General features: G+C 53.9%; 1 long non-coding RNA gene across 1 annotated transcript; it reads left to right on the forward strand.

Annotated features, from left to right (window-relative positions):
* Positions 1–351: 351 nt before the first annotated feature.
* Positions 352–23255, forward strand: LOC122452783. The gene is made up of 2 exons (XR_006272850.1): positions 352–434; positions 23175–23255. It is a non-coding gene; the product is annotated as an uncharacterized LOC122452783 (long non-coding RNA).
* Positions 23256–25161: the final 1906 nt, after the last annotated feature.

The raw sequence follows: 25161 nt of genomic DNA on the forward strand, positions 1-25161 counted from the left end.
GTGAAAAACCCGAGGCGAAGAAACAGGGGAGAAGAATACGAGGAGCAAGAAAAAAAAAGCAAAATACAAAAACGAGGAGAAAACAAGGGGCGAAAATCAGAGGAGGATCAACAGTATGCCACTACGAGGAGCAAGAGAAGTGTGAAAAATCCGAGGCGAAGAAACAGGGGAGAAGAATACGAGGAGAAGAAAAAAAAGCAAAATACAAAAACGAGGAGAACACAAGGGGCGAAAATCAGAGGAGGATCAACAGTATGCCACTACGAGGAGTAAGAGAAGTGTGAAAAACCGAGGCGAAGAAACAGGGGAGAAGAATACGAGGAGCAAGAAAAAAAAAGCAAAATACAAAAACGAGGAGAACACAAGGGGCGAAAATCAGAGGAGGATCAACAGTATGCCACTACGAGGAGCAAGAGAAGTGTGAAAAACCCGAGGTGAGGAAACAGGGGAGAAGAATACGAGGAGCAAAGAAAAAAAAGCAAAATACAAAAACGAGGAGAACACAAGGGGCGAAAATCAGAGGAGGATCAACAGTATGCCACTACGAGGAGCAAGAGAAGTGTGAAAAACCCGAGGTGAAGAAACAGGGGAGAAGAATACGAGGAGCAAGAAAAAAAAAGCAAAATACAAAACGAGGAGAACACAAGGGGCGAAAATCAGAGGAGGATCAACAGTATGCCACTACGAGGAGCAAGAGAAGTGTGAAAAACCCGAGGCGAAGAAACAGGGGAGAAGAATACGAGGAGCAAGAAAAAAAAGGCAAAATACAAAAACGAGGAGAACACAAGGGGCGAAAATCAGAGGAGGATCAACAGTATGCCACTACGTGGAGTAAGAGAAGTGTGAAAAACCCGAGGCGAAGAAACAGGGGAGAAGAATACGAGGAGCAAGAAAAAAAAAGCAAAATACAAAAACGAGTAGAACACAAGGGGCGAAAATCAGAGGAGGATCAACAGTATGCCACTACGTGGAGTAAGAGAAGTGTGAAAACCCCGAGGCGAAGAAACAGGGGAGAAGAAGACGAGGAGCAAGAAAAAAAAAGCAAAATACAAAAACGAGGAGAACACAAGGGGCGAAAATCAGAGGAGGATCAAAAGTGTGGCACTAGGAGGAGTAAGAGAAGTGTGAAAAACCCGTGGCGAAGCAACAGGGGAGAAGAATACGAGGAGCAAGAAAAAAAAAGCAAAATACAAAAACGAGGAGAACACAAGGGGCGAAAATCAGAGGAGGATCAACAGTATGCCACTACGAGGAGCAAGAGAAGTGTGAAAAAGCCGAGGCGAAGAAACAGGGGAGAAGAATACGAGGAGCAAGAAAAAAAAAGCAAAATACAAAAAAGAGGAGAACACAAGGGGCGAAAATCAGAGGAGGATCAAAAGTGTGGCACTATGAGGAGTAAGAGAAGTGTGAAAAACCGAGGTCGAAGAAACAGGGGAAGAAAGATATACGAGGAGCAAGAAAAAAAGCAAAATACAAAAAGAGGAGACACAAGGGGCGAAAATCAGAGGAGGATCAACAGTATGCCACTACGTGGAGTAAGAGAAGTGTAAAAAACCCGAGGCGAAGAAACAGGGGAGAAGAATACGAGGAGCAAGAAAAAAAAAGCAAAATACAAAAACGAGGAGAACACAAGGGGCGAAAATCAGAGGAGGATCAAAGTGTGGCACTACGTGGAGTAAGAGAAGTGTGAAAAACCTGATGCGAAGAAACAGGGGAGAAGAAGAGGAGCAAGAAAAAAAAAGCAAAATACAAAAACGAGGAGAACACAAGGGGCGAAAATCAGAGGAGGATCAAAGTGTGGCACTACGTGGAGTAAGAGAAGTGTGAAAAACCCGAGGTGAAGAAACAGGGGAGAAGAATACGAGGAGCAAGAAAAAAAAAGCAAAATACAAAAACGAGGAGAACACAAGGGGCGAAAATCAGAGGAGGATCAACAGTATGCCACTACGTGGAGTAAGAGAAGTGTGAAAAACCCGAGGCGAAGAAACAGGGGAGAAGAATACGAGGAGCAAGAAAAAAAAAGCAAAATACAAAAACGAGGAGAACACAAGGGGCGAAAATCAGAGGAGGATCAAAGTATGGCACTACGTGGAGTAAGAGAAGTGTGAAAAACCCGAGGCGAAGAAACAGGGGAGAAGAATGCCCACGGGATTCCCACGTGATTCCCACGTGATTCTCACGTGATACCCACGTGATGCCCACGTGATTCCCACGTGTTGCCCACGTGATACCCACGTGATGCCCACGTGATTCCCACGTGTTGCCCACGTGATGCCCAAGTGATGCCCACGTGATTCTCACGTGATACCCACGTGATGCCCATGTGATTCCCACGTGATGGTCAAGTGATTCCCACGTGATACCCACGTGATTCCCACGTGATGCCCACGTGAATCCCACGTGTTACCCACGTGATTCCCACGTGATTCCCACGTGATTCTCACGTGATACCCACGTGATGCCCACGTGATTCCCACGTGTTTCCCACTTGATTCCCACGTGATACCCACGTGATGGCCACGTGATTCCCACGTGTTTCCCACGTGATGCCCACGTGATTCCCACGTGATTCCCACGTGACTCACACGTGATTCCCACGTGATGCCCACGTGATTCCCACGTGACTCTCACGTGATGCCCACGTTATTCCCACGTGATTCCCCATGATTCCCACGTGTTTCCCACTTGATGCCCAAGTGATTCCCTCGTGATTGCCACGTGATGGCCACGTGATTCCCACGTGTTTCCCACTTGATGCTCACGTGATTCCCACGAGATGCCACGTGATTCCCACGTGATTCCCACGTTTTGCCCACGTGATTCCCACGTGATGGCCACATGATTCTCACGTGTTTCCCACTTGATGCCCACCTGATTCCCACGTGATGGTCAAGTGATTCCCACGTGATACCCACGTGATTCCCACGTGATGCCCACGTGATACCCACGTGATTCCTACGTGATTCCCACGTGATTCTCACGTGATTCCCACGTGATGCCCACGTGATTCCCACGTGTTTCCCACTGGATGCCCACGTGATACCCACGTGATGGCCACGTGATTCCCACGTGTTTCCCACTTGATGCCCACGTGATTCCCACGTGATGGCCACGTGATTCCCACGTGACTCACACGTGATTCCCACGTGATGGCCACGTGATTCCCACGTGATGCAAACGTGTTGCCCACATGATTCCAACGTGATGGCCACGTGATTCCCACGTGACTCCCACGTGATGCCCCCGTTATTCCCACGTGATTCCCACATGATTCCCACGTGTTTCCCACTTGATGCCCACGTGATTCCCACATGATGGCCACGTGATTTCCACGTGATTCCCACGTGTTGCCCACGTAATTCCCACGTGATGGCCACGTGATTCCCACGTGTTTCCCACTTGATGCCCACGTGATACCCACCTGATTCCCACGTGATACCCACGTGATTCCCACGTGATGGCCACGTGATTCCCACGTGATTCTCACTTGATACCCACGTGATGCCCACGTGATTCCCACGTGTTGCCCATGTGATTCCCACGTGATGCCCACATGATGCCCCGTGATTCCCACGTGATTCTCACGTGATACCCACGTGATTCCCACGTGATTCCCACGTGATTCCCTCGTGATTCCAACGTGATTCCCACGTGATTCCCACGTGATTCCCATGGGTTTCCCACTTGATGCCCACGTGATTCCCACGTGATGGCCACGTGATTCCCACGTGATTCCCACGAGTTGGCCACGTGATTCCCACGTGTTGGCCACGTGATTCCCACGTGACTCCCACGTGCTGCCCACGTGATCCCACGTGATTCCACGTGATGCCCACGTGATTCCCACGTGTTGCCCAGTGATACCCACGTGATGGCCACGTGATTCCCACGTGATTCCCAAGTGATTCCCACGTGATGGCCACGTGATTCCCACATGACTCCCACGTGTTGCCCACGTGATTCCCACGTGATTCCCACGTGATGCCCACATGATTCCCACGTGTTGCCCACGTGATTCCCACGTGATGCCCACGTGATTCCCACGTGTTGCCCACGTGATTCCCACGTGATTCCCACATAATACCCACGTGATTCCCACGTGATTCCCACGTGATACCCACGTGATGCCCACGTGATTCCCACGTGTTGCCCACGTGATACCCACGTGATTCCCCGTGATGCCCACGTGATTGCCACGTGATTCCCACGTGATGCCCACGTGATACCCACGTGATGCCCTTGTGATTCCCACGTGATATCCATGTGATTCCCACGTGATCCCCACGTGATTCCCACGTGATGCCACGTGATTCCCACGTGATTCTCACGTGATACCCACTTGGTTCCCACGTGATTCCCACGTGTTTCCCACTTGATGCCCACGTGATTCCCACGTGATGGTCACGTGACTCCCACGTGATTCCCACGTGTTGCCCACGTGAGTCCCACGTGATGGCCACGTGATTCCCACGTGACTCCCACGTGTTCCCCACGTGAATCCTACATGATTCCCACGTGATGCCCACGTGACTCCATCGTTTTGCCCACGTGATTCCCACGTGATTCCTACGTGATACCCACGTGATTCTCACGTGATACCCACGTGATGCCCACGTGATTCCCACGTGTTTCCCACTTGATGCCCACGTGATTCCCACGTGATGGCCACGTGATTCCCACGTGTTGCCCACGTGATTCCCACGTGATGGCCACGCAATTCCCACGTGACTCCCCCGTGTTGCCCACGTGATTCCCACGTGATTCCCACATGATTCCCACATGTTTCCCACTTGATGCACACGTGATTCCCACGTGTTGGCCACGTGATTCCTACGTGATTCCCACGTGATGGCCACGTTATTCCCACGTGTTTCCCACTTGATGCCCACGTGATTCCCACGTTATGGCCACGTGATTCCCACGTGACTCCCACGTGATTCCAACGTGATTCCCACGTGATGGCCACGTGATTACCACGTGACTCCCACGTGATGCCCACGTAATTCCCACGTGATTCCCACGTGTTTCCCACTTGATGCCCACGTGATTCCCACGTGTTGGCCACGTGATTCCCACGTGACACCCACGTGTTGCCCACGTGATTCCCACGTAATGGCCACGTGATTCCCACGTGATACCCACGTGATTCCCACGTGATTCCCACTGATTCTCACGTGATACCCGATTCCCACGTGTTGCCCACGTGAATCCCACGTGATGGCCACGTGATTCCCACGTGACTCCCACGTGTTGCCCACGTGATTCCTACGTGATTCCCACGTGATTCCCACGTGATTCCCACGTGTTGCCCACGTGATTCCCACGTGATACCCACGTGACTCCCACGTGATGCCCATGTGATTCCCACGTGATGCCCATTTGATTCCCACGTGATGCCCACGTGATTCCCACATGATGCCCACGTGATTCCCACGTGTTTCCCACTTGATTCCCACGTGATGCCCACGTGATTCCCACGTGTTGCCCACGTGATACCCACGTGATGCCCACGTGATTCCCACGTGATTCCCACGTGATTCCCACGTGATACCCACGTGATTCCCACGTGTTGCCCACGTGATTCCCACGTGATGCCCACGTGATTCCCACGTGATACCCACGTGTTGCCCACGTGATGCCCACATGATTCTCACGTGATACCCACGTGATGCCCATGTGATTCCCGCGTGATACCCACGTGATTCCCGCATGATACCCACGTGATTCCCACGTGATTCCCACGTGATTCTCACGTGATACCCACGTGATGCCCACGTGATTCCCACGTGTTTCCCACTTGATTCCCACGTGATTCCCACGTGATGCCCACGTGATTCCCACGTGTTGCCCACGTGATTCCCACGTGATGGCCACGTGATTCCCACGTGTTTCCCACTTGATGCCCACGTGATTCCCACGAGATGGCCACGTGATTCCCACGTGACTCACACGTGATTCCCACGTGATTCCCACCTGATGGCCACGTGACTCCCACGTGATGCCCACGTTATTCCCAGGTGATTCCCACATGATTCCCACGTGTTTCCCACTTGATGCCCACGTGATTCCCACGTGTTGGCCACGTGATTCCCACGTGATTCCCACGTGTTGCCCACGTGATTCCCACGTGATGGCCACGTGATTCTCACGTGTTTCCCGCATGATGCCAACCGGATTCCCACGTGATGGTCAAGTGATTCCCACGTGATACCCACGTGATTCCCACGTGATGCCCACGTGATACCCACGTGATTCCTACGTGATTCCCACGTGATTCTCACGTGATACCCACGTGATGCCCACGTGATTCCCACGTGTTTCCCACTGGATGCCCACGTGATACCCACGTGATGGCCACGTGATTCCCACGTGACTCACACGTGATTCCCACGTGATGCCCACGTGATTCCCACGTGATGCCCACGTGTTGCCCACATGATTCCCACGTGATGGCCACATGATTCCCACGTGACGCCCACGTGATGCCCCCGTTATTCCCACGTGATTCCCACATGATTCCCACGTGTTTCCCACTTGATGCCCACGTGATTCCCGCATGATGGCCACGTGATTTCCAAGTGATTCCCACGTGTTGCCCACGTAATTCCCACGTGATGGCCACGTGATTCCCACGTGTTTCCCACTTGATGCCCACGTGATACCCACCTGATTCCCACGTGATACTCACGTGATAGCCACGTGATGCCCACGTGATTCCCACGTGATGGCCACGTGATTCCCACGTGATTCCCACGTGATTCTCACGTGATTCCCACGTGATGCCCACGTGATTCCCACGTGATGGCCACGTGATTCCCACGTGATACCCACGTGATGCCCACGTGATTCCCACGTGTTGCCCATGTGATTCCCACGTGATGCCCACGTGATGCCCACGTGATTCCCAAGTGATTCTCACGTGATACCCTCTTGGTGCCCACGTGATTCCCACGTGTTTCCCACTTGATGCTCACGTGATACCCATGTGATGGCCACGTGATTCCCACGTGATTCCCACGTGATTCCCACGTGATGGCCACGTGATTCCCACGTGACTCTCACGTGATGCCCACGTTATTCCCACGTGATTCCACCATGATTCCCACGTGTTTCCCACGTGATGCCCACGTGATTCCCACGTGATTCTCACGTGATGCCCACGTGATGCCCACGTGATTCCCACGTGTTTCCCACTTGATGCCCAGGTGATACCCACGTGATGGCCACGTGATTCCCACGTGATTCCCACGTGTTTCCCACGTGATGCCCACGTGATTCCCACGTAATGGCCACGTGATTCCCACGTGACTCACACGTGATTCCCACGTGATTCCCACGTGATGGCCACGTGATTCCCACGTGATGGCCACGTGATTCCCACGTGTTTCCCACTTGATGCCCACGTGATTCCCACGTGATGGTCAAGTGATTCACACGTGTTACCCACGTGATTCCCACGTAATGCCCACGTGATTCCCACGTGATACCCACGTGATTCCTACGTAATTCCCACGTGATTCTCTCGTTTTACCCACGTGATGCCCACGTGATTCCCACGTGTTTCCCACTGGATGCCCACGTGATTCCCACGTGACTCTCACGTGATACCCACGTGATGCCCACGTGATGGCCACGTGATTCCCACGTGTTTCCCACTTAATGCCCACGTGATTCCCACGTGATGGTCACGTGATTCACACGTGTTACACACGTGATTCCCACGTGATGCCCACGTGATTCCCACGTGATTCCCACGTGATGCCCACGTGATTCCCACGTGTTGCCCACGTGATACCCACGTGATGGCCACGTGATTCCCACGTGATATCCACGTGTTGGCCACGTGATTCCCACGTGTTGGCCACGTGTTTCCCACGTGACTCCCACGTGTTGCCCACGTGATTCCCACGTGATGCCCACGTGATTCCCACGTGACTCTCACGTGATGCCCACGTTATTCCCACGTGATTCCCACATGATTCCCACGTGTTTCCCACTTGATGCCCACGTAATTCCCACGTGATTGCCACGTGATTCCCACGTGATTCCCAAGTGTTGCCCACGTGATTCCCACGTGATGGCCACGTGATTCCCACGTGTTTCCCACTTGATTCCCACGTGACTCCCACGTGATGCCCATGTTATTCCCACGTGATTCCCACATGATTCCCACGTGTTTCCCACTTGATGCCCACGTGATTCCCACGTGTGGGCCACGTGATTCCCACGTGATTCCCACGTGTTGCCCACGTGATTCCCACGTGATGGCCACGTGATTCCCACGTGTTTCCCACTTGATGCCCACGTGATTCCCACGTGATGGTCAAGTGATTCCCACGTGATACCCACGTGATTCCCACGTGATGCCCACGTGATTCCCACGTGATACCCACGTGATTCCTACGTGATTCCCACGTGATTCTCACGTGATTCCCACGTGTTTCCCACTTGATGCCCACGTGATTCCCACGTGATGGTCAAGTGATTCCCACGTGATACCCACGTGATTCCTACGTGATTCCCACGTGATTCTCACGTGATACCCACGTGATGCCCACGTTATTCCCACGTGTTTCCCACTGGATACCCACCGTGATACCCACGTGATGGCCACGTGATTCCCACGTGTTTCACACTTGATGCCCACGTGATTCCCACGTGATGGCCACGTGATTCCCACATGATTCACACGTGATTCCCACGTGATTCCCACGTGATGGCCACGTGATTCCCACGTGTTTCCCACTTGATGCCCACGTGATAGCCACCTGATTCCAACGTGATTCTCACGTGATACCCACGTGATGGCCACGTGATTCCCACGTGATGCCGACGTGTTGCCCACGTGATTCCCACGTGATGGCCACGTGATTCCCACGTGTTTCCCACTTGATGCCCACGTGATACCCACGTGATGCCCACGTGATTCCCACGTGACACCCAGGTGATTCCCACGTGATTCCCACGTGATGCCCACGTGATTCCCACGTGAAGAATACGAGGAGCAAGAAAAAAAAAGCAAAATACAAAAACGAGGAGAACACAAGGGGCGAAAATCAGAGGAGGATCAACAGTATGCCACTACGTGGAGTAAGAGAAGTGGAAAAAACCCGAGGCGAAAAAACAGGGGAGAAGAATACGAGGAGCAAGAAAAAAAAAGCAAAATACAAAAACGAGGAGAACACAAGGGGCGAAAATCAGAGGAGGATCAACAGTATGCCACTACGTGGAGTAGAGAAGTGTGAAAAACCCGAGGCGAAGAAACAGGGGAGAAGAATACGAGGGAGCAAGAAAAAAAAAGCAAAATACAAAAACGAGGAGAACACAAGGGGCGAAAATCAGAGGAGGATCAAAAGTGGGGCACTAGGTGGAGTAAGAGAAGTGTGAAAAACCCGAGGCGAAGAAACAGGGGAGAAGAATACGAGGAGCAAGAAAAAAAAGCAAAATACAAAAACGAGGAGAACACAAGGGGCGAAAATCAGAGGAGGATCAAAAGTGTGGCACTACGTGGAGTAAGAGAAGTGTGAAAAACCCGAGGCGAAGAAACAGGGGAGAAGAATACGAGGAGCAAGAAAAAAAAAGCAAAATACAAAAACGAGGAGAACACAAGGGGCGAAAATCAGAGGAAGATCAAAGGTGTGGCACTAGGTGGAGTAAGAGAAGTGTGAAAAACCCGAGGCGAAGAAACAGGGGAGAAGAATGCCCACGGGATTCCCACGTGATTCCCACGTGATTCTCACGTGATACCCACGTGATGCCCACGTGATTCCCACGTGTTGCCCACGTGATACCCACGTGATGCCCACGTGATTCCCACGTGTTGCCCACGTGATGCCCAAGTGATGCCCTCGTGATTCTCACGTGATACCCACGTGATGCCCATGTGATTCCCACGTGATGGTCAAGTGATTCCCACGTGATACCCACGTGATTCCCACGTGATGCCCACGTGATTCCCACGTGTTACCCACGTGATTCCCACGTGATTCCCACGTGATTCTCACGTGATACCCACGTGATGCCCACGTGATTCCCACGTGTTTCCCACTTGATTCCCACGTGATACCCACGTGATGGCCACGTGATTCCCACGTGTTTCCCACGTGATGCCCACGTGATTCCCACGTGATTCCCACGTGACTCCCACGTGATTCCCACGTGATGGCCACGTGATTCCCACGTGACTCTCACGTGATGCCCACGTTATTCCCACGTGATTCCCCATGATTCCCACGTGTTTCCCACTTGATGCCCAAGTGATTCCCTCGTGATTGCCACGTGATGGCCACGTGATTCCCACGTGTTTCCCACTTGATGCTCACGTGATTCCCACGAGATGGCCACGTGATTCCCACGTGATTCCCACGTGTTGCCCACGTGATTCCCACGTGATGGCCACATGATTCTCACGTGTTTCCCACTTGATGCCCACCTGATTCCCACGTGATGGTCAAGTGATTCCCACGTGATACCCACGTGATTCCCACGTGATGCCCACGTGATACCCACGTGATTCCTACGTGATTCCCACGTGATTCTCACGTGATACCCACGTGATGCCCACGTGATTCCCACGTGTTTCCCACTTGATGCCCACGTGATACCCACGTGATGGCCACGTGATTCCCACGTGTTTCCCACTTGATGCCCACGTGATTCCCACGTGATGGCCACGTGATTCCCACGTGACTCACACGTGATTCCCACGTGATGGCCACGTGATTCCCACGTGATGCCCACGTGTTGCCCACATGATTCCAACGTGATGGCCACGTGATTCCCACGTGACTCCCACGTGATGCCCCCGTTATTCCCACGTGATTCCCACATGATTCCCACGTGTTTCCCACTTGATGCCCACGTGATTCCCACATGATGGCCACGTGATTTCCACGTGATTCCCACGTGTTGCCCACGTAATTCCCACGTGATGTCCACGTGATTCCCACGTGTTTCCCACTTGATGCCCACGTGATACCCACCTGATTCCCACGTGATACTCACGTGATACCCACGTGATGCCCACGTGATTCCCACGTGATGGCCACGTGATTCCCACGTGATTCTCACTTGATTCCCACGTGATTCCCACGTGATTCCCTCGTGATTCCAACGTGATTCCCACGTGATTCCCACGTGATTCCCACGGGTTTCCCACTTGATGCCCACGTGATTCCCACGTGATGGCCACGTGATTCCCACGTGATTCCCACGAGTTGGCCACGTGATTCCCACGTGTTGGCCACGTGATTCCCACGTGACTCCCACGTGCTGCCCACGTGATCCCACGTGATTCCACGTGATGCCCACGTGATTCCCACGTGTTGCCCAGTGATACCCACGTGATGGCCACGTGATTCCCACGTGATTCCCAAGTGATTCCCACGTGATGGCCACGTGATTCCCACGTGACTCCCACGTGTTGCCCACGTGATTCCCACGTGATTCCCACGTGATGCCCACATGATTCCCACGTGTTGCCCACGTGATTCCCACGTGATGCCCACGTGATTCCCACGTGTTGCCCACGTGATTCCCACGTGATTCCCACATAATACCCACGTGATTCCCACGTGATTCCCACGTGATACACACGTGATGCCCACGTGATTCCCACGTGTTGCCCACGTGATACCCACGTGATTCCCCGTGATGCCCACGTGATTGCCACGTGATTCCCACGTGATGCCCACGTGATACCCACGTGATGCCCTTGTGATTCCCACGTGATATCCATGTGATTCCCACGTGATCCCCACGTGATTCCCACGTGATGCCACGTGATTCCCACGTGATTCTCACGTGATACCCACTTGGTTCCCACGTGATTCCCACGTGTTTCCCACTTGATGCCCACGTGATTCCCACGTGATGGTCACGTGACTCCCACGTGATTCCCACGTGTTGCCCACGTGATTCCCACGTGATGGCCACGTGATTCCCACGTGACTCCCACGTGTTCCCCACGTGAATCCTACGTGATTCCCACGTGATGCCCACGTGACTCCCTCGTTTTGCCCACGTGATTCCCACGTGATTCCTACGTGATACCCACGTGATTCTCACGTGATACCCACGTGATGCCCACGTGATTCCCACGTGTTTCCCACTTGATGCCCACGTGATTCCCACGTGATGGCCACGTGATTCCCACGTGTTGCCCACGTGATTCCCACGTGATGGCCACGCAATTCCCACGTGACTCCCCCGTGTTGCCCACGTGATTCCCACGTGATTCCCACATGATTCCCACATGTTTCCCACTTGATGCACACGTGATTCCCACGTGTTGGCCACGTGATTCCTACGTGATTCCCACGTGATGGCCACGTTATTCCCACGTGTTTCCCACTTGATGCCCACGTGATTCCCACGTTATGGCCACGTGATTCCCACGTGACTCACACGTGATTCCAACGTGATTCCCACGTGATGGCCACGTGATTACCACGTGACTCCCACGTGATGCCCACGTAATTCCCACGTGATTCCCACGTGTTTCCCACTTGATGCCCACGTGATTCCCACGTGTTGGCCACGTGATTCCCACGTGACTCCCACGTGTTGCCCACGTGACTCCCACGTAATGGCCACGTGATTCCCACGTGATACCCACGTGATTCCCACGTGATTCCCACTGATTCTCACGTGATACCCGATTCCCACGTGTTGCCCACGTGAATCCCACGTGATGGCCACGTGATTCCCACGTGACTCCCACGTGTTGCCCACGTGATTCCTACGTGATTCCCACGTGATTCCCACGTGTTGCCCACGTGATTCCCACGTGATACCCACGTGACTCCCACGTGATGCCCATGTGATTCCCACGTGATGCCCATTTGATTCCCACGTGATGCCCACGTGATACCCACATGATGCCCACGTGATTCCCACGTGTTTCCCACTTGATTTCCACGTGATGCCCACGTGATTCCCACGTGTTGCCCACGTGATACCCACGTGATGCCCACGTGATTCCCACGTGATTCCCACGTGATTCTCACGTGATACCCACGTGATGCCCACGTGATTCCCACGTGTTGCCCACGTGATAGCCACGTGATGCCCACGTGATTCCCACGTGATACCCACGTGTTGCCCACGGGATGCCCACATGATTCTCACGTGATACCCACGTGATGCCCATGTGATTCCCGCGTGATACCCACGTGATTCCCGCGTGATACCCACGTGATTCCCACGTGATTCCCACGTGATTCCCACGTGATACCCACGTGATGCCCACGTGATTCCCACGTGTTTCCCACTTGATTCCCACGTGATTCCCACGAGATGGCCACGTGATTCCCACGTGTTGCCCACGTGATTCCCACGTGATGCCCACGTGATTCCCACGTGTTTCCCACTTGATGCCCACGTGATTCCCACGAGATGGCCACGTGATTCCCACGTGACTCACACGTGATTCCCACGTGATTCCCATCTGATGGCCACGTGACTCCCACGTGATGCCCACGTTATTCCCAGGTGATTCCCACATGATTCCCACGTGTTTCCCACTTGATGCCCACGTGATTCCCACGTGTTGGCCACGTGATTCCCACGTGATTCCCACGTTTTGCCCACGTGATTCCCACGTGATGGCCACGTGATTCTCACGTGTTTCCCGCATGATGCCCACCGGATTCCCACGTGATGGTCAAGTGATTCCCACGTGATACCCACGTGATTCCCACGTGATGCCCACGTGATACCCACGTGATTCCTACGTGATTCCCACGTGATTCTCACGTGATACCCACGTGATGCCCACGTGATTCCCACGTGTTTCCCACTGGATGCCCACGTGATACCCACGTGATGGCCACGTGATTCCCACGTGACTCACACGTGATTCCCACGTGATGGCCACGTGATTCCCACGTGATGCCCACGTGTTGCCCACATGATTCCAACGTGATGGCCACGTGATTCCCACGTGACTCCCACGTGATGCCCCCGTTATTCCCACGTGATTCCCACATGATTCCCACGTGTTTCCCACTTGATGCCCACGTGATTCCCACATGATGGCCACGTGATTTCCACGTGATTCCCACGTGTTGCCCACGTAATTCCCACGTGATGGCCACGTGATTCCCACGTGTTTCCCACTTGATGCCCACGTGATACCCACCTGATTCCCACGTGATACTCACGTGATAGCCACGTGATGCCCACGTGATTCCCACGTGATGGCCACGTGATTCCCACGTGATTCCCAAGTGATTCTCACGTGATACCCACGTGATGCCCACGTGATTCCCACGTGATGGCCACGTGATTCCCACGTGATACCCACGTGATGCCCACGTGATTCCCACGTGTTGCCCATGTGATTCCCACGTGATGCCCACGTGATGCCCACGTGATTCCCAAGTGATTCTCACGTGATACCCACTTGGTACCCACGTGATTCCCACGTGTTTCCCACTTGATGCTCACGTGATACCCATGTGATGGCCACGTGATTCCCACGTGATGGCCACGTGATTCCCACGTGACTCTCACGTGATGCCCACGTTATTCCCACGTGATTCCACCATGATTCCCACGTGTTTCCCACGTGATGCCCACGTGATTCCCACGTGATTCTCAAGTGATGCCCACGTGATGCCCACGTGATTCCCACGTGTTTCCCACTTGATGCCCAGGTGATACCCACGTGATGGCTACGTGATTCCCACGTGATTCCCACGTGTTTCCCACGTGATGCCCACGTGATTCCCACGTAATGGCCACGTGATTCCCACGTGACTCACACGTGATTCCCACGTGATTCCCACGTGATGGCCACGTGATTCCCACGTGATGGCCACGTGATTCCCACGTGTTTCCCACTTGATGCCCACGTGATTCCCACGTGATGGTCAAGTGATTCGCACGTGTTACCCACGTGATTCCCACGTAATGCCCACGTGATTCCCACGTGATACCCACGTGATTCCTACGTGATTCCCACGTGATTCTCTCGTTTTACCCACGTGATGCCCACGTGATTCCCACGTGTTTCCCACTGGATGCCCACGTGATTCCCACGTGACTCTCACGTGATACCCACGTGATGCCCACGTGATGGCCACGTGATTCCCACGTGTTTCCCACTTAATGCCCACGTGATTCCCACGTGATGGTCACGTGATTCACACGTGTTACACACGTGATTCCCACGTGATGCCCACGTGATTCCCACGTGATTCCCACGTGATGCCCACGTGATTCCCACGTGTTGCCCACGTGATACCCACGTGATGCCCACGTGATTCCCACGTGATATCCACGTGTTGGCCACGTGATTCCCACGTGTTGGCCACGTGTTTCCCACGTGACTCCCACGTGTTGCCCACGTGATTCCCACGTGATGGCCACGTGATTCCCACGTGACTCTCACGTGATGCCCACGTTATTCCCACGTGATTCCCACATGATTTCCACGTGTTTCCCACTTGATGCCCACGTAATTCCCACGTGATTGCCACGTGATTCCCACGTGATTCCCAAGTGTTGCCCACGTGATTCCCACGTGATGGCCACGTGATTCCCACGTGTTTCCCACTTGATTCCCACGTGACTCCCACGTGATGCCCATGTTATTCCCACGTGATTCCCACATGATTCCCACGTGTTTCCCACTTGATGCCCACGTGATTCCCACGTGTGGGCCACGTGATTCCCACGTGATTCCCGTGTGCCCACGTGATTCCCACGTGATGGCCACGTGATTCCCACGTGTTTCCCACTTGATGCCCCGTGATTCCCCGTGATGGTCAAGTGATTCCCACGTGATACCCACGTGATTCCCACGTGATGCCCACGTGATTCCCGTGATTCCCACGTGATTCCCACGTGATTCCCACGTGTTTCCCACTTGATGCCCACGTGATTCCCACGTGATGGTCAAGTGATTCCCACGTGATACCCACGTGATTCCTACGTGATTCCCACGTGATTCTCACGTGATACCCACGTGATGCCCACGTTATTCCCACGTGGTTCCCACTGGATACCCACCGTGATACCCACGTGATGGCCACGTGATTTCCACGTGATTCCCACGTGTTGCCCACGTAATTCCCACGTGATGGCCACGTGATTCCCACGTGTTTCCCACGTGATGCCCACGTGATACCCACCTGATTCCCACGTGATACTCACGTGATACCCACGTGATGCCCACGTGATTCCCACGTGATGGCCACGTGATTCCCACGTGATTCTCACTTGATACCCACGTGATGCCCACGTGATTCCCACGTGTTGCCCATGTGATTCCCACGTGATGCCCACATGATGCCCCGTGATTCCCACGTGATTCCCACGTGATACCCACGTGATTCCCACGTGATTCCCACGTGATTCCCTCGTGATTCCAACGTGATTCCCACGTGATTCCCACGTGATTCCCACGGGTTTCCCACTTGATGCCCACGTGATTCCCACGTGATGGCCACGTGATTCCCACGTGTTTCCCACTTGATGCCCACGTGATACCCACCTGATTCCCACGTGATACTCACGTGATAGCCACGTGATGCCCACGTGATTCCCACGTGATGGCCACGTGATTCCCACGTGATTCCCACGTGATTCTCACGTGATTCCCACGTGATGCCCACGTGATTCCCACGTGATGGCCACGTGATTCCCACGTGATACCCACGTGATGCCCACGTGATTCCCACGTGTTGCCCATGTGATTCCCACGTGATGCCCACGTGATGCCCACGTGATTCCCAAGTGATTCTCACGTGATACCCACTTGGTACCCACGTGATTCCCACGTGTTTCCCACTTGATGCTCACGTGATACCCATGTGATGGCCACGTGATTCCCACGTGATGGCCACGTGATTCCCACGTGACTCTCACGTGATGCCCACGTTATTCCCACGTGATTCCACCATGATTCCCACGTGTTTCCCACGTGATGCCCACGTGATTCCCACGTGATTCTCAAGTGATGCCCACGTGATGCCCACGTGATTCCCACGTGTTTCCCACTTGATGCCCAGGTGATACCCACGTGATGGCTACGTGATTCCCACGTGATTCCCACGTGTTTCCCACCCGATGCCCACGTGATTCCCACGTAATGGCCACGTGATTCCCACGTGACTCACACGTGATTCCCACGTGATTCCCACGTGATGGCCACGTGATTCCCACGTGATGGCCACGTGATTCCCACATGTTTCCCACTTGATGCCCACGTGATTCCCACGTGATGGTCAAGTGATTCACACGTGTTACCACGTGATTCCCACGTAATGCCCACGTGATTCCCACGTGATACCCACGTGATTCCTACGTGATTCCCACGTGATTCTCTCGTTTTACCCACGTGATGCCCACGTGATTCCCACGTGTTTCCCACGGGATGCCCACGTGATTCCCACGTGACTCTCACGTGATACCCACGTGATGCCCACGTGATGGCCACGTGATTCCCACGTGTTTCCCACTTAATGCCCACGTGATTCCCACGTGATGGTCAAGTGATTCACACGTGTTACACACGTGATTCCCACGTGATTCCCACGTGATTCCCACGTGATGCCCACGTGATTCCCACGTGTTGCCCACGTGATACCCACGTGATGGCCACGTGATTCCCACGTGATATCCACGTGTTGCCCACGTGATTCCCACGTGTTGGCCACGTGTTTCCCACGTGACTCCCACGTGTTGCCCACGTGATTCCCACGTGATGGCCACGTGATTCCCACGTGACTCTCACGTGATGCCCACGTTATTCCCACGTGATTCCCACATGATTTCCACGTGTTTCCCACTTGATGCCCACGTAATTCCCACGTGATTGCCACGTGATTCCCACGTGATTCCCAAGTGTTGCCCACGTGATTCCCACGTGATGGCCACGTGATTCCCACGTGTTTCCCACTTGATGCCCACGTGATTCCCACGTTGCCCAGTTATCCCATGATTCTGATTCCCACGTGATTGTGCCCGTATTCCACGTGATGGCCACGTGATTCCCACGTGATTGATGCCCACGTTATTCCCACGTGATTCCCACGTTCCCACGTGTTTCCCACTTGATGCCCACGTGATTCCCACGTGATGGCCACGTGATTTCCACGTGATTCCCACGTGTTGCCCACGTAATTCCCACGTGATGGCCACGTGATTCCCACGTGTTTCCCACTTGATGCCCACGTGATACCCACCTGATTCCCACGTGATACCCACGTGATTCCCACGTGATGGCCACGTGATTCCCACGTGATTCTCACTTGATACCCACGTGATGCCCACGTGATTCCCACGTGTTGCCCATGTGATTCCCACGTGATGCCCACATGATGCCCCGTGATTCCCACGTGATTCTCACGTGATACCCACGTGATTCCCACGTGATTCCCACGTGATTCCCTCGTGATTCCAACGTGATTCCCACGTGATTCCCACGTGATTCCCATGGGTTTCCCACTTGATGCCCACGTGATTCCCACGTGATGGCCACGTGATTCCCACGTGATTCCCACGAGTTGGCCACGTGATTCCCACGTGTTGGCCACGTGATTCCCACGTGACTCCCACGTGCTGCCCACGTGATCCCACGTGATTCCACGTGATGCCCACGTGATTCCCACGTGTTGCCCAGTGATACCCACGTGATGGCCACGTGATTCCCACGTGATTCCCAAGTGATTCCCACGTGATGGCCACGTGATTCCCACATGACTCCCACGTGTTGCCCACGTGATTCCCACGTGATTCCCACGTGATGCCCACATGATTCCCACGTGTTGCCCACGTGATTCCCACGTGATGCCCACGTGATTCCCACGTGTTGCCCACGTGATTCCCACGTGATTCCCACATAATACCCACGTGATTCCCACGTGATTCCCACGTGATACCCACGTGATGCCCACGTGATTCCCACGTGTTGCCCACGTGATACCCACGTGATTCCCCGTGATGCCCACGTGATTGCCACGTGATTCCCACGTGATGCCCACGTGATACCCACGTGATGCCCTTGTGATTCCCACGTGATATCCATGTGATTCCCACGTGATCCCCACGTGATTCCCACGTGATGCCACGTGATTCCCACGTGATTCTCACGTGATACCCACTTGGTTCCCACGTGATTCCCACGTGTTTCCCACTTGATGCCCACGTGATTCCCACGTGATGGTCACGTGACTCCCACGTGATTCCCACGTGTTGCCCACGTGAGTCCCACGTGATGGCCACGTGATTCCCACGTGACTCCCACGTGTTCCCCACGTGAATCCTACATGATTCCCACGTGATGCCCACGTGACTCCATCGTTTTGCCCACGTGATTCCCACGTGATTCCTACGTGATAACCACGTGATTCTCACGTGATACCCACGTGATGCCCACGTGATTCCCACGTGTTTCCCACTTGATGCCCACGTGATTCCCACGTGATGGCCACGTGATTCCCACGTGTTGCCCACGTGATTCCCACGTGATGGCCACGCAATTCCCACGTGACTCCCCCGTGTTGCCCACGTGATTCCCACGTGATTCCCACATGATTCCCACATGTTTCCCACTTGATGCACACGTGATTCCCACGTGTTGGCCACGTGATTCCTACGTGATTCCCACGTGATGGCCACGTTATTCCCACGTGTTTCCCACTTGATGCCCACGTGATTCCCACGTTATGGCCACGTGATTCCCACGTGACTCACACGTGATTCCAACGTGATTCCCACGTGATGGCCACGTGATTACCACGTGACTCCCACGTGATGCCCACGTAATTCCCACGTGATTCCCACGTGTTTCCCACTTGATGCCCACGTGATTCCCACGTGTTGGCCACGTGATTCCCACGTGACACCCACGTGTTGCCCACGTGATTCCCACGTAATGGCCACGTGATTCCCACGTGATACCCACGTGATTCCCACGTGATTCCCACTGATTCTCACGTGATACCCGATTCCCACGTGTTGCCCACGTGAATCCCACGTGATGGCCACGTGATTCCCACGTGACTCCCACGTGTTGCCCACGTGATTCCTACGTGATTCCCACGTGATTCCCACGTGATTCCCACGTGTTGCCCACGTGATTCCCACGTGATACCCACGTGACTCCCACGTGATGCCCATGTGATTCCCACGTGATGCCCATTTGATTCCCACGTGATGCCCACGTGATTCCCACATGATGCCCACGTGATTCCCACGTGTTTCCCACTTGATTCCCACGTGATGCCCACGTGATTCCCACGTGTTGCCCACGTGATACCCACGTGATGCCCACGTGATTCCCACGTGATTCTCACGTGATACCCACGTGATGCCCACGTGATTCCCACGTGTTGCCCACGTGATACCCACGTGATGCCCACGTGATTCCCACGTGATACCCACGTGTTGCCCACGTGATGCCCACATGATTCTCACGTGATACCCACGTGATGCCCATGTGATTCCCGCGTGATACCCACGTGATTCCCGCATGATACCCACGTGATTCCCACGTGATTCCCACGTGATTCTCACGTGATACCCACGTGATGCCCACGTGATTCCCACGTGTTTCCCACTTGATTCCCACGTGATTCCCACGAGATGCCCACGTGATTCCCACGTGTTGCCCACGTGATTCCCACGTGATGGCCACGTGATTCCCACGTGTTTCCCACTTGATGCCCACGTGATTCCCACGAGATGGCCACGTGATTCCCACGTGACTCACACGTGATTCCCACGTGATTCCCACCTGATGGCCACGTGACTCCCACGTGATGCCCACGTTATTCCCAGGTGATTCCCACATGATTCCCACGTGTTTCCCACTTGATGCCCACGTGATTCCCACGTGTTGGCCACGTGATTCCCACGTGATTCCCACGTGTTGCCCACGTGATTCCCACGTGATGGCCACGTGATTCTCACGTGTTTCCCGCATGATGCCAACCGGATTCCCACGTGATGGTCAAGTGATTCCCACGTGATACCCACGTGATTCCCACGTGATGCCCACGTGATACCCACGTGATTCCTACGTGATTCCCACGTGATTCTCACGTGATACCCACGTGATGCCCACGTGATTCCCACGTGTTTCCCACTGGATGCCCACGTGATACCCACGTGATGGCCACGTGATTCCCACGTGACTCACACGTGATTCCCACGTGATGCCCACGTGATTCCCACGTGATGCCCACGTGTTGCCCACATGATTCCCACGTGATGGCCACGTGATTTCCAAGTGATTCCCACGTGTTGCCCACGTAATTCCCACGTGATGGCCACGTGATTCCCACGTGTTTCCCACTTGATGCCCACGTGATACCCACCTGATTCCCACGTGATACTCACGTGATAGCCACGTGATGCCCACGTGATTCCCACGTGATGGCCACGTGATTCCCACGTGATTCCCACGTGATTCTCACGTGATTCCCACGTGATGCCCACGTGATTCCCACGTGATGGCCACGTGATTCCCACGTGATACCCACGTGATGCCCACGTGATTCCCACGTGTTGCCCATGTGATTCCCACGTGATGCCCACGTGATGCCCACGTGATTCCCAAGTGATTCTCACGTGATACCCTCTTGGTGCCCACGTGATTCCCACGTGTTTCCCACTTGATGCTCACGTGATACCCATGTGATGGCCACGTGATTCCCACGTGATTCCCACGTGATTCCCACGTGATGGCCACGTGATTCCCACGTGACTCTCACGTGATGCCCACGTTATTCCCACGTGATTCCACCATGATTCCCACGTGTTTCCCACGTGATGCCCACGTGATTCCCACGTGATTCTCACGTGATGCCCACGTGATGCCCACGTGATTCCCACGTGTTTCCCACTTGATGCCCAGGTGATACCCACGTGATGGCCACGTGATTCCCACGTGATTCCCACGTGTTTCCCACGTGATGCCCACGTGATTCCCACGTAATGGCCACGTGATTCCCACGTGACTCACACGTGATTCCCACGTGATTCCCACGTGATGGCCACGTGATTCCCACGTGATGGCCACGTGATTCCCACGTGTTTCCCACTTGATGCCCACGTGATTCCCACGTGATGGTCAAGTGATTCACACGTGTTACCCACGTGATTCCCACGTAATGCCCACGTGATTCCCACGTGATACCCACGTGATTCCTACGTAATTCCCACGTGATTCTCTCGTTTTACCCACGTGATGCCCACGTGATTCCCACGTGTTTCCCACTGGATGCCCACGTGATTCCCACGTGACTCTCACGTGATACCCACGTGATGCCCACGTGATGGCCACGTGATTCCCACGTGTTTCCCACTTAATGCCCACGTGATTCCCACGTGATGGTCACGTGATTCACACGTGTTACACACGTGATTCCCACGTGATGCCCACGTGATTCCCACGTGATTCCCACGTGATGCCCACGTGATTCCCACGTGTTGCCCACGTGATACCCACGTGATGGCCACGTGATTCCCACGTGATATCCACGTGTTGGCCACGTGATTCCCACGTGTTGGCCACGTGTTTCCCACGTGACTCCCACGTGTTGCCCACGTGATTCCCACGTGATGCCCACGTGATTCCCACGTGACTCTCACGTGATGCCCACGTTATTCCCACGTGATTCCCACATGATTCCCACGTGTTTCCCACTTGATGCCCACGTAATTCCCACGTGATTGCCACGTGATTCCCACGTGATTCCCAAGTGTTGCCCACGTGATTCCCACGTGATGGCCACGTGATTCCCACGTGTTTCCCACTTGATTCCCACGTGACTCCCACGTGATGCCCATGTTATTCCCACGTGATTCCCACATGATTCCCACGTGTTTCCCACTGATGCCCACGTGAATTCACGTGTGGGCACGTGATTCCCGTGAATTCACACGTGTTCCCCACGTGATTCCCACGTAATGCCCACGTGATTCCCACGTGATACCCACGTGATTCCTACGTGATTCCCACGTGATTCTCTCGTTTTACCCACGTGATGCCCACGTGATTCCCACGTGTTTCCCACTGGATGCCCACGTGATTCCCACGTGACTCTCACGTGATACCCACGTGATGCCCACGTGATGGCCACGTGATTCCCACGTGTTTCCCACTTAATGCCCACGTGATTCCCACGTGATGGTCGGAGTAAGACAAGTGTGAAAACGCCGAGGCGAAGAAACAGGGGAGAAGAATACGAGGAGCAAGAAAAAAAAAGCAAAATACAAAAACGAGGAGAACACAAGGGGCGAAATCAGAGGAGGATCAAAAGTGTGGCACTACGTGGAGTAAGAGAAGTGTGAAAAACCCGAGGCGAAGAAACAGGGGAGAAGAATACGAGGAGCAAGAAAAAAAAAGCAAAATACAAAAACGAGGAGAACACAAGGGGCGAAGATCAGAGGAGGATCAACGTGTGGCACTACGAGGAGCAAGAGAAGTGTGAAAAACCTGAGTCGAAGAAACAGGGGAGAAGAATACGAGGAGAACGAAAATAAAAGCAAAATACAATATCGAGGAGAACACAAGGGGCGAAAATCAGAGGAGGATCAACAGTATGCCACTATGAGGAGCAAGAGAAGAGTGAAAAACCCGAGGTGAAGAAACGGGAGAGAAGAATACGAGGAGCAAGAAAAAAAAAGCAAAATACAAAAACGAAGAGAACGCAAGGGGCGAAAATCAGAGGAGGATCAACAGTGTGGCACTACAAGGAGCAAGAGCAGTGTGAAAAACCTGAGGCGAAGAAACAGAGGAGAAGAATACGGGGAGCAAAAAAAAAAAGCAAAATACAAAAACGAGGAGCAGACAAGTGGGGAAAATCAGAGGAGAATCAAATGTATGCCAATACGAGGAGCAAGAGCAGTGTGAAAAACCCGAGTTGAAGAAACAGGGGAGAAGAAGACGAGGAGCAAGAAAGAAAAAGCAAAAGACAAGAACGAGGAGCAGACAAGGGTTGGAAATCAGAGGAGAATCAACAGTATGCAACTACGAGGAGCAAGAGCATTGTGAAAACCCCGAGGCGAAGATTCCCACGTGATTCCCAAGTGATTCTCACGTGATGCCCACATGATTCCCACGTAATTCCCACGTGATTCCCACGTGATGCCCACCTGATGCCCACGTGATGCCCACGTGTTGCCCACGTGATGCCCACGTGATCCCCACGTGATTCCCACGTGATGCCCACGTGATGGCCACTTGATGCCCACGTGATTCCCACGTGATTCCCACGTGATTCCAACGTGATTCCCACGTGATGCCCACGTGATTCCCACGTGATTCCCACGTGATGCCCACGTGATGCCCACGTGATTCCCACGTGATGCCCACGTGATTCCCACGTGATTCCCACGTGTTGCCCACGTGATTCCCACGTGATTCCCACGTGATGCCCACGTGATGCCCACGTGATGCCCACGTGATGGCCACGTGATGGCCACGTGATGCCCACGTGTTTCCCACATATTGCCCACATGATTCCCACTTGATTCCCACGTGATTCTCACGTGATGCCCACGTGATTCCCACGTGATTCCCTCGTGATGGCCACGTGATTTCCACGTGATGCCCACGTGATGCCCACGTGATTCCCACGTGATGCCCACGTGATTCCCACGTGATGGCCACGTGATTCCCACGTGTTGCCCACGTGATTCCCACGTGATGCCCTCGTGATCCCCACGTGATTCCCACGTGATGGCCACGTGATTCCCACGTGATGCCCACGTGTTGACCACGTGTTTGCCACGTGATTCCCACGTGATTCACAGGTGATGCCCACTGATTCCCACGTGATTCCCACGTGATGCCCACGTGATGCCCACGTGATTCCCGTGTTGACCACGTGATTCCCACGTGATGGCCACGTGATGCCCACGTGATTTCCACGTGATTCCCACGTGATGCCCACGTGATGCCTACGTGATTCCCACGTGATTCCCACGTGATGCCCACGTGATGCCCATGTGATTGCCACGTGATTCCCACGTGATGCCCACGTGATTCCCACCTGATTCCCACGTGATTCCCACGTGATGGCCACGTGATTCCCACAGATTCCCATGTGATGCCCACGTGATGCCCACGTGATTCCCAAGTGATTCCCACGTGATGGCCACGTGATGCCCACGTAATTACCACGTGATGCCCACGTCATTCCCACG

Source organism: Cervus canadensis, chromosome 14 (assembly GCF_019320065.1).
Source record: "Cervus canadensis isolate Bull #8, Minnesota chromosome 14, ASM1932006v1, whole genome shotgun sequence".
NCBI classification, from domain to species: Eukaryota; Metazoa; Chordata; class Mammalia; order Artiodactyla; family Cervidae; genus Cervus; species Cervus canadensis.